The following is a 12,432-nucleotide window of genomic DNA, read 5'->3' on the forward strand; positions in this document are numbered from 1 at the left end:
CTGCCTCGTGTAGCAGTTGTAATGTGCTGTGCAAGACACCATATGATTAATTATATTTGTATTGTTTCTTTTATTTCCTTTATATTGTATTTTGTTGTGTTACCATTTGCATTCCATGGAATGCAAATTGTATTACAATGACATATGATAAAAGAAATAAAAGAAGCATTACAAATAAAACTAAAATAAATAGGAATACGACATGCAGTGGACCACCTGAATAAAGTGCATGGACCACTGGTCATCCACGGACCACAGTTTGGGAACCTCTGGTGTAGGCATGATTGAGCTGGATAGACTAATGGTTGGAATCAGCGTAAGGCAGTTTCCTCTGTTGCTGTGTTTACACACTCACTGTGGGTGTCTTGCTTAAGGACACTCCAAAACCTAGCACCAGCACATCTTGGTACTTAGGCAAAATTCACACAACCAAATTTGACCAGTTGGGGAAATTGGGCTGATGGCTCCATTCAAAGTGGTGGCAAACTCACAGTTTCCTTTTCCAATGGTATGATATTCTAAGCATAATATCAGAAATGACAGAAATAGGCACACTGAATGTTCATTTGCACAGGTAGTGCCAAGCACCAATACCTATAGATGCTGATTGGGAAGGACAGTGGCTCATTGGCAGAGCATCTGCTGTGCATGCAAAGGTCTTGGGTTCAATCTTTGGCATCTCCAGGTGTGGATAGGAGAGACCTCTAAGTCCGAAACCCTGGAGAGCCACTGCCTGTCAGTGTAGATAATACTGGGCTAGATGGACCAATTGCCTGACTTGGTATAAGGTGGCTCCTTAAGTGTTTGTACTAGAGAAGAAAAGAGTTGAAGTCCAACAACATCTGGAAGCTCACAAGTTCCCCACCCCTGATATGGCATATTTGAAAAGCTCAGACTGGTTCATGCATATTATCGTATACAAGTGTAGTGGAAGGAAGGCCTGTACTATTGTTTCTTATTAACAATAAGATCTTGGCAAAATTACTATTTTGAACTGCAACTCCCATCAGCCCAATCCAGGGGACATGCTGGCTAGGGCTGATGGGAGTTGTAGTTCAAAAAAGTAACTTTTCCAAGCTCTGTTAACAATAAGAGACTAAGATATAGTTGTTTGCCTATAGCAGGGATAGCCAACATGGTGCCATCTAGATATTGTGGGACTCCAACTCTTCTCATCCATATCCACCATGGGTAATGGTCAAGGATGATCAGAGTCATAATCCTACATTTGGAGGGTATCACATAGGGTATCCTTAGTCTACAGCTTCCTAAATGAGTCCCTAGACAAGATAACATTTGGTTTAGAGAGTTCCCTGATCACATTCTTACAATGCAACCTGACATACCTACTTAGGATGAACACCCACTGAGTTTAGGGGAGCTTTCTCCCAGGGAAGTGGTTACTCAGAAGGAAGTTCCACTGAATTCAATGGGCTTACTCCCAGATAGGTAGGGTTAGGATTTCAGCCTTAGAGTGGTATTCAATGCTAGTCCTACTCAGAGTAAAACCATTGACATAAATTGACATGGCTAACTTAACTTCATTAATTTCACTGGGTCTACTCTGAGTAGGATTTAGTTGAATAAAACTCTTAGACTCTAATTCCTCAAATGCAATCCTGCATGACTCTAGTATAAACTCCATGTTCATTCACATTCAGAGGAAAGTACCACACAAGTTATAATACTAAAAATGAAATAAAAAATATCCTTCCTTTTTTAAAAAAACCCTGTCACTATCATGCAATCAGAGAGCCAAGTGAACAATTTGTGATCTTAAGAAGTTGGATATATCTCAGGAACACAGAGAAAACAAGCAAATATATCCATTGGAATTGCAAACTCTAATCCATATGGAGTTTACAAGAAGAAGCCAGGGTAGGATATAAGAGCCATCAGAGAAAGTAAAATATTAAGGGCTGAAGAAAAGAAAAATTAATCAAAATCAAGGAAGATGTAGAAATCTGATTAGGAAAAAATGTATCCTGCAATATATATGGATAGGCATGTTAACGCATGGCTGGTTCCTCTCAGATTAAAGGAAATAACCTAAGGTTAGATCTCCCTTTCAGTTCACATGCCAGCATCAACAAGACTGCAAACCTGTTTGCCATGGCCCCAAGCAAGAAGCTGATAAAAATGATATTCTTGTAGCAAAATCCTCTTCTTTTTTTTCCCAGTGGCTTCTGAAGTCGCTGTACTTGAGACAACCTGCCAGGAAGTTGAGTGAGTATGTGGCCTTTCCAAATAATTTCCCTCACCCACATTCATGTCTAGTGCATTCTAAACAGATGGGTTCAATGATAATTTCTAAAGGTCCAAAATGAAAAGAAAATATATTTTGTCCTCACAGGGCTCAGAACGATGGAAAGCAACTAGAAAAATCTCAAAGAGTTATGTTCATGGTACAGAAATTATTCAAACCTGAGAAGAGATAGATAGTGGAGGGGGTTGGAAGATATCTCTACACCTACAGATGTCTGTTATAGGATTGTCAAAACTCCAGTCTGGTTGATACAGCAGCTAGCGATACAGGCACCAAATGTTCAGAAACCTCTGAGTGACTGTAGCAGCAGCTATCAAAACTGATAACTACAGGCACCTATAGATAGTTGTGTTCCAGCTTTATTTAGCTTTCTCGTGACTTTGCCATTAAAAGGCTGCAGAGCTAGAAAGGATCTAGAGAACACTCTTTCACATATTAATATTAGAAACCTTGGTGTCATCTTTATCACGGAATTATTAGACATCCAGTGACATCTCCTTGTAAGTATCAATAATATTTCCAGAACCTCAGTTCCACTACAGCACTATAGGACACCTTTAACATGCTAAATCAGTTACCAGATCTTAGTTTCATAATTTTTACAACACAGTATATTTTAATTTCACATTGTTCTGTCTTTCTTTGAATTTCTTTGAATTCACTAATGAAACTATGTTTTTTTAAAAAAACATTGCAAAATTATGTTATATTAATATTCTGCCTTTTCTCCAAAGACTTCGACAGACTATACTGTCTGCTTTTGAGACAGAACTGTACTAGGCAGCCTTAAAACATTCCCTGCTTTAAACTGTTCCCTGACAGTTTAGCCTGTGTGTTTGTTTTAAAAAACAATCTGTTTGAAAAAAATGATCCAGGACAACATAATCTAACTGAATTCTGATTTACAGTAAATTTATGGCATTCTTATTTCAAAAGAAACAGTAAAAGAGACCTTGGTTCTGGGATTAACTTGAAGGTTAGCAGAGCTCGAAACCTACTGGTGACTGATAACATGGCCTCTCCCACTGCCATGTGGGGTTCTCAACAGAGATCACATTGGCAAATTTGCAGGTGTGAGATAGTTTGAGGATATTTAACTTCCCAGCTGCAGCTGTAAGAAAAATAATTATTTTCCTTAAACTTTTCAATCAGGAGGCTTCCTCCTCCCCACCCCCGACATTACATCCTAATACTCCCCGCCGTCTATTCAGGAATTGTCTTCAGAAGGTATCTGGAGTCAAGGAGGAAGGTTAACAGCCTTTAACAACTTCCATTACTTATTCATATCTACGTGGGGAGTCTTTTATTCGTAAATCAAAAATGGTATTTCCATTATTATTGTTATTACTCTTTTTAAACTCATGTGTAGGGATAACAGGATTGTGTCTGTAAGTAAGCAAGCACCATGCTTGAATTTAATCATGCTATTTATTTGCTTTAAATTATCCCATCTTCACCCCCACCCCGTCTGTACTCTTAGGCATCGATAAAGTGGCTCTTACTATTAGAGTAAATGAAACGCACTTTAAAAGATGATCTCTTACATTTGTCATAACAAGAATTTACATTCCTCCTGCATTAAGCGGGAGTAAAGAACTCATATACATTTTCTAATTTATTGTGTAGTATTTATTACGTGCAGCAGGTTCCCCGTCTAATCACGACTCATTACAATTATGTATTATTCACAATAGCCCATGGCAAAAGACTTAATACAGCAACGGTGGGCGGGCAGGAGGGCTGTGAACATTTGAGGGTTAACAGCTTTAAATGACTATGTCTCATAAGCCATCAGTATGCCCGGGTACAAGTAATTTCATAATGGAACGCTAAAGAGAAACTTTTTGGAAAAGTGATATAAAAATATGTGACATAAGGCACAGAAAAATGTATGCTTAAAAAGTTAAAACAGGTGACAAAAAAGAAATTGGATTGCAAAGACGTGTAAAGATAAGTTTTCATGCCAGCTCTGCCCCAAGTGTCCTTATGCTCACCAACCACCTCTAGAGATAAGAGAGAAATTAAATTCAGTTTGCATTTAAAGCTGAATCTATCAAATTTGCAGTTTCTAAAATAATATCAGCAGGAGTGTAGTCATCCACGGTCTTGGGGGGGTGTCTTAGACCCCTTACTTTTTTGGGAGCAGGGTCCCTATATCTCCAGCATCCTATAAGACAATCAGCGTGAAGGGGGGGGGGTGTTAGCCACTAAGAAAAGTCTTCTAACATGCTTCCTTGTCCTTTCCTCCTGATTGGAGCCAATCAGAGTGAAAGGAGATGAGTCAGCCACTGAGAAGACTCTTCTCAGCAGCTAACACTCTCTCCTTTCATGCTTATTGGCTCCAAGGATATCTGTTGTTGTGAGAGAAGGCATTAGCAAGGATTTCATTCTCAATGCAGCAGCAAAAAGAGCAGGAGGTACAGCTGTGACTAACATGAAGGGACCCAGCACTTCCGAATTTGCCACTACACTACTGAATATGAGAGCCTAAACACAGCGCTCCTTCGAAATGTTCATGATGAGTTTTTGAAAGATAAAATTGTAAATTGCTGCAGAAATGTGGAGAACTGAATTTAAGATTGGAAAAATGAGAAACTGAGAGAACTGAAACGGACAGATGCTTCCATCTTAAACCACCTCGTATCTTCTCACATTGAGCTGGAAGCTCTGTTGGGTGTTGCTTCTCCATTCAGTCAACTGAATGCACTTAGAAGCCCCTGTAGAATGGGAACCCTACATTACCAAGGTCACTGAATGTGCTTAGAAGCCCCTTTCAGATCTTCTCACTCAATGGAGAAAGCAGAGCCAGTTAGGGGAGGAAGGGGGCAGGAGGGCCATTTGACCAGAGCCTCAAACTCAAAAGGGGACCAACATTTAGTTCCTTGTTAATTTTTTGGCATTCAATACATTTCACAACTTGTTTTCATGTGCATCGGACCAAAATGTGATGTACTCTTTCAGCTTAGAGGTGCAAATTTAAGCAAGTAAGTTATGTCATTGCATAAAAGATTTATTTCCCCCCTCAATAATTAGTGTATTTGCAAAGAAAACATCTAGAAAAGCATTTGTCTCACTCTTTTGGGGGTGCCTCATTTTGTTTTCACACTTTATTTTAAAAATTTTTATTATGGCTAGGGGCCTCAAAAGATGGAAGTGGTCTGGGCCTCTCTGGACCTCTGAGAGGACCTGGCAGGAGGGTCAGGGTGACATATGCACAGGCCACCACATGTGAGGACACTGCAGGCAGGGGAAAGTGTGCACCACAAGGCCTCCTACTCATGTTTATAATAGCAAACATAGGCTTGTTTGCTAGACTACAACAAGATCGTTCAGCCCATCGCATTTCCAGCTGTGTCCAACCAGATGCCTCTGGAAGCTTTACAAACAGGAAATGAAAGTTAGAGGCCACCATTCCTATGGCTTCTTTCTAAAGGTGGAAAGATCTGTCAAATTTGGTTCTCTCAGTTTCTCATTTTTCCAATCTTAAATTCAGTTGTGCAGCAGTGTGTGTGTGTGTGTGTGTGTTTAAAAAACATCCTCATGAAAATCTTTAGCATTTTAGTGCAAATTTCTCCTACTAAACAGTTTAACTAATGTGCACTAGTCATTTCATAATGTGGATTACACATTTTTGCTACGTTTCTCCTAATATAATGCATTTGCCTGTTATTTTCACTAATATGTTCATTTTATGCACATTTCCCTTTAATATATGTATTTTTGAAAACATTGCTTGGTTAAAGAACTGCATCACAAAATTCAGATAAGTGCGAATTTTGAAGGACGGCCGGGGTTTTCTTTTCTTTTCTAGTTCTCATATTGTTTCAGAAAGTGTAAATTTGATTGATTAGGCTTTAAATGCAAACTGAAACAAATTTATTCCCCAACCCTATTTGTCTCCCAACTGGTCCTTTGAAGGGTGCTACTTCTAAACAAGAATGTCTCATTTAGCTGTTGTGACCAACAGCAGCTGGTAGGGATGTTGGAGAATTCCAACAAAAATGGAAAAGGAAGCAGAAATTGCCACAGTTTTCCTGTTCATCTGTGGCCAGAATGGAAATCAGTCAATTGAGTATAATTAATATTCATTCACATCATTGCTGGGTTTTTTTTTTTTAAATGCAAAGAATACATAATTAACTACTTTTTTCTTCAAATTGTTTTGATGTGCCCTTTAAACTGAAATTAAAGCTAAATTACGTAAGTTACATGGATAGCTATGTAGTTACATGGCGTACGTTAAATAGTGGAGTAAAATGAATAATGACAGAAACCGAGCTGCAGCAGAATAGAAACAGCACTGATTGTGATGAATACAGGTTGCAAAGGAAATCTCTACTTTCTTCCATCCCTAGCAGCTGGTAATAGAACTGAGCGGGATTTACTTAATTTCAGGCTCCTCCTGGACTGGTGGTACCTTTCTTTCCTCTTCCCACCCTTTCAAAACACTTTTTAAAATGCTGCCCATCGCAAAAGAAGGATCTTGTTGATTTGTTTACATCTGCTGCATATGCCAGCATGGGCAGTGGCACCATACGTGCTGGTTCGATCACTTTGATATGCAGAACATCCACTTCTACAAGGGCCACTCAGTGTCCATTTTGCATTTGAAAGGAGTCATGCCTTTAATGTAGCAGCAACTGAATTCCCTGCCTATTAACATTAGGCAGGCACCATGATGGTATTCTTTTAGACACCAGCTGAAAAATGTTTCTGTTTTGGCAGACCTATCCACACACATGATTTGCTTATGTGTTTTATTGTATTTCATTGTTTTTAGATGTTTTTAACAGTTTTTAAATGTTTTAAATATGATTCTTATCTTAGTTTTAATTGTGTTTTTATTACAGATGTGTTCACCACCCTGGGCTCTTTGGGAGGAAAGGTGAGATAGAAAATAAATAAATAAATGAAATGTATTCCTCTCCCTAATTGTTCCTGGAATGACACCAGTTTCACCCACCCACAAGGCCTGGAAATTCCCCACAATCAGGACCAAGTAGGGATGGACAGATCTGTCAATTTCAGTTATTCTTAGTCTCTCATTTTTCCAATCTTCAATTCAGTTCTCCACATTTCTGCAGCAATTTGTGCTTTTTTTCTTTTAAAATAAAAATCCTCACCAGAATTCTTCAGAATTTTCTCCTAATAAACACATTTTTGCAGGCAGTTTTTGTACATCTTTTTTCAACATATTATTTTCACTCATATATTTATTTTTATGTATACTGTCCCCTAATATATGTATGTTTGTAAACACTGGGTGGAGAACTGCATCACAAAATTTGGATAACCGCAAATTTCAAAGGATAGCTGTGTTTCGGTTCTCATATACTAATTTGGAAAGTATGAATTTGACTTTTCACACTATACTTCGTAAACTTCTTTTCCACCCCCAGGCCTCTTTCAACCCCCTTTTGATCCCTAGATCTTTATTCACTCCCTGCACAGTCCCATCGACCCTAGGGAGTCAATTTCAATATTACCTGCAGGATTGCCTTACCCATATGTGCCCACTAAACCTATTCGATCTACATAAATGGCACTGTTAGATGTGCCACATAATACTCATGCTGTGCTTGTAAGAAATTGTTACACTTCGGAACTCCCTGCCTATTGACATATGTTACTGTATTGTTTTCAGCGAGCCTATCCAGACACATAATGTGGGTATGTCTTCATCTCTTTTTTTGTTTATTGCTGTTTTAATAGTATTCTACATGTTAAATGTTTTCAATTACTTGTTTTTAACTATTTTTATTTATTTTAATGCAGAGCTTGGAAAAGTTACTTTTTTGAACTACAACTCCCATCAGCCCCAGCCAGCATAGCCACTGGATTGGGCTGATGGCAGTCGTAGTTCAAAAAAGTAACTTTTCCAAGCTCTGTTTTAATGTCTGTTGTAAACCACTTAGAGGTTTTCTTACAATGAAGCAGTATTTTAAATTTCGTTAATTAATTAATTGAATAATTAAATAGCAACCACTTCAGGAAACCCTGTATTAGATCAAGACTGCTGAATGCAAGAATCCTGTTTTTATACAGCCAAATCAGCTCTTGAATGGCCTGATCTGCTCCTAACTGGTACTGTTTAAGTATCTATCACCTAATTACAGTACTGATGACATTGTAATGCAAAATGTGTGCTCAGTCTGTAGTTCAGTGGTAAAGCATCTGTTTTGCATGCAGAAGGTCCCAGATTCAACCCCTCGCATCTCCAGGTAGGACTGAGAGCTGCTGTCAAACAGTATAAACAATGGTGTGCTAGATAGACCAATGGTGTGACTCAGCTTCCTATGTTTCTAATAGGAATTTAAGTGTGTTTATTTGTGGTGTTAAGCATGTGTGTTTATGTGGGTGTTATTTCACACCGTATGACTCTCCCATCAGCAAGGCTGTAGACACCTACCCAAGCTAGTAATGGAAATCCCATTTGCATGGCTCCCTTATTTATTACATTTCTTAGCTACCTTTCAAAATACAATATTTTCACATGGTGGCTCACAACATTTACAAACAATTTAAAGCCACGCAAAATATAAAACAACATAACCACAACCACAATTACAGCAGTAAAATATTTCAAATCCTTCCGTATCATTAATTCCTTTTAATATACAGTAATCACAACCAACCATCCCAGTATAAATAAATACTAAAAGCAGAAGCTATTGCCTTTCAAATCTTAGTGGAAGGTTTGTTTGCTAAGTGTGGGTTTTGTGGATGTGATGAAATGCGTGTTTTTCGTATGTTAAGGGGAATTTTGATTGGAATGTTTGGTAGTGTCCTAATGTGGATTTCAATATTATACTATGCAATGCGTTTCATACAGTTAATGACTATGGTTTTTCCTTGTAACTATATAAATGTGTTAAGTTGAGATGTTTATTAGGTTTTGTTTGTGAACCACATCAAACTTAATTTGGAAAGGCAGCATATAAATAAACTTAATGATGATAAACTCTGCCTCCCCAGTCAAAAATGTTAAGCCCACCTAAATGATACTAAGGAATGGTGTAATACTATATACTTCAGTAGCAGGCATTCAATCGCCATGGGGCCACCACAGAAAAAGCCCTGTCCCTCATATCTGTCAGCCTGGCTAGGGAAGGGCAACTCTGTCCATTTTGGTTTCTCATTTTTACAATCAGTTCAGTTTGTCATATTTCCTTGCCACTTTGAATTAAAAAAGAGAGATGAATATTTGTTAGCATTTTCATGTGCATTAATATATGAGTTCTCATGCACACTTTCTCCAAATATACACATTTTTGCACACAGCTTTTGATCTGAGAATTATTGCAAAATTTGGAGAAAAATGTCTTTTGAAAGGTAGGTGAATTTCAGCAAGCACATTGCTTCAGTAAGCACAAATTAGGTAAGTTTGCATTAAAATCCTGACTGTGCTGAATTTTTCCACCCATTCCTGACTTCCCATCCTGGGAAGCATATGAGCAGGTCCTCTGTAGGTGATTTTGGAGCCCTATAGGCTCATATTCCTAGGCAGTCCTTTAAGTAATGTTGCCCCAACCCCTACACATCCATACATTCTAAAGAGAGGCTCATTTGAATCCCACTTGTTAAATATGGCTTTCGACCTGCCTGCTCAATATTTGGATCTTTCTTTTCTTTCTTCCCCTCTCCTCCTTAAAACATGAGGAACTTTCCACATGTTTAGCAGCAGAGCAGTCATTTGCCTGGACGATATGTCTCTGTGTACTTTTTTAATGCAATAAAATTGACAGATGACTTCTTTTTGAAACAGGTTTGGTAGAAGAAAATGTTGTGTTTCACCCCCCCTTACCTCCCGCTTTCTCTCTCCTTGATGGCTGTTGAGACAGCAGCCTTAAAAAAATGACTAGTCACTAAAATTCCTCATGCTCATTTCATATTGTGTTGATTCATATTATATTCATGACCAAAAAAAAAAAAAAAGCAACTTGAGGTGGTTTTGGAAATGACCACTCTTTAGTGCCTCTCTCCTTCAGGCACGGTAGGCCCAGAGTCCATAAAGCTGCCTGCTGTCTTGTGTCATGAAAAGAAACAGCTTTGCCTGGGAATGCCATTACTGTGTAATGAGGCATGCCGCAAAATATACCTTCAGCAGCCACTTGATGAAGGCTTGCTGACACACCAGACCAGACAGAAATGTTTTTTTGTGTGTTCTTCCTTATTTTGTCCATCAATCACATCATTAGTCAAAGCAGACAGGCTTGTCAGCTGGGCACAGATGCAGACTGGCAGCCGATCAGTGGACAGGTGTTACACCTCTACCAAAACAAGATCTTGAAATGAGAAAAAGGAGTGGAGACCTTGTTTCAAGGGCTGGAATGTCAATAAGAAAAGAAAAAGGAGAGGGGGAAATAAACAGAGAAGGGGAGAGACCCATGAGGGGAAAAGTTCAGATGGGTGCTCAGAGGGAACAGCACAGACTCTACAGAGAGAAAAGAGTATTTTAATTTTGGCTTCGGCTCATTAGAAAGCCGTGGATTACAACATCGCAAGTTAACTATTTCCAGGACTTTGGCATAGTAAATTTGTGTCTTGTTTCTTTAAATTCAGTCAGACAGGAACAGCAGAGGGAATACAGCCACCTCCTGTGGCTGAGGACGGTGTCAAGCTCTGGGAAGGGAACTTGAAGCAGTGGTCATTTTGTTTTGGTCCCAAGTATGGGTAAACATCCTGCCCGAGAGCCATATTTGGATGGGTCTCACAAGTGCACAACATACATTTAAAGGCAAACTTACCCAATCCACACTTTCCAAAACAACAGTCGAACTGAAACTCAGCCATTATTTGAAATTCACACTTCCCCGAATTTTGCAATGTAGCTCTCCAGTAAAATATCACGTACAAAAATGCACGTACTGAGCTAAGGTGACCATAAAAATTCATTTTTAGTGACAATAGCATACAAAAATGCATTATTTTAGACAAAATTTGCAAAAATGTGTATATTAGGCGAAATTGCATACAAAATGTTCCTATTAGGAGAAATTCTCACAAAAATGCTGATGAATTTTCAAGACTTTTTTTTTTAAAAAAATTGCAAACTGATTTGGGAATGCGAAGAAATGAATTTCCGGTTGAAAAAATGAGAAACCGAGAGAAACTGAAAATGACATATTCATCTCTGCATACAACACATGACATTTACTTTCATTTGGGAAATCCTCCAGCACATAACATAAGCAATTATCCCTTTATCATTGCCAGGATATAAATCTATGACAAGCATATATTATTACTTCCTGACTACCCAACATCTAAGAGGTCCTGACTGGGTACAGGTCAATTTGCTTTTATTTAGCATGGAATCAACATCCCTTGCAGCTCATTTGTATCTGGTTGTCTCTTTCTACTACCATAATCACATCACTTGCCCACTTGTGTTAGGTTCTTCTGTGCAGACCTTAATCTGAACCAACCATTTGTGTTGTCCAACCTTTTAAAACTTCAAAGTGTCTTGTCTCTGTTGCTGGTGAGTGTTGAAGGACAACATACAAACACCAAATGAGGCCTGGATTGTAGCACCCTTTTTCACACTGCACCCATAACACTTTTTTGAATCCTGGTTCATTATGTGGTCCTGGGCCCCCTGAAAGAGGTGGTAGTGAGACCACTCCTGAAGAAATCTTCCCTGGACCCAGAAAATCTTAATAACTATAGGCTGGTGGCAAATGTTCCATTCCTGGGCGAGGTCCTGGAATGAGTGGTTGCAGGCCAGTTCCAGACACTCTTGGATGAGACCGATTATCTGGATCCATTTCAGTAGGGTTTCAGACCTGGTTTTGGCACGGAAACAGCCTTGGGTGCCCAGTATGATGGCCTTTGTTGGTAGAAAGACAGGGAGAGTGTGACTCTGTTGATTCTGCTTGATCTCTCAGCAGCTTTCGATACCATTGACCATGCTATCCTTCTGGGAAGACTGGCTGAGTTGGGAGTGGGAGGGACTGCATGGCAGTGGTTCTGCTCCTACTTGGCGGGTCAATTCCAGAAGGTGGTGCTTGAGGAACACTGCTCAGCCCCATGGATTCTCTAGTATGGGGTTCCACATGGGTCAATTTTGTCCCACATGCTGTTCAACATCTACATGAAATCACTGGGTGTGGTCATCCGGAGTTTTGGAGTGCATTGCCATCAGTACACTGATGACATGCAGCTCT

This window comes from Rhineura floridana, chromosome 13, assembly GCF_030035675.1.
Source record: "Rhineura floridana isolate rRhiFlo1 chromosome 13, rRhiFlo1.hap2, whole genome shotgun sequence".
NCBI classification, from domain to species: Eukaryota; Metazoa; Chordata; class Lepidosauria; order Squamata; family Rhineuridae; genus Rhineura; species Rhineura floridana.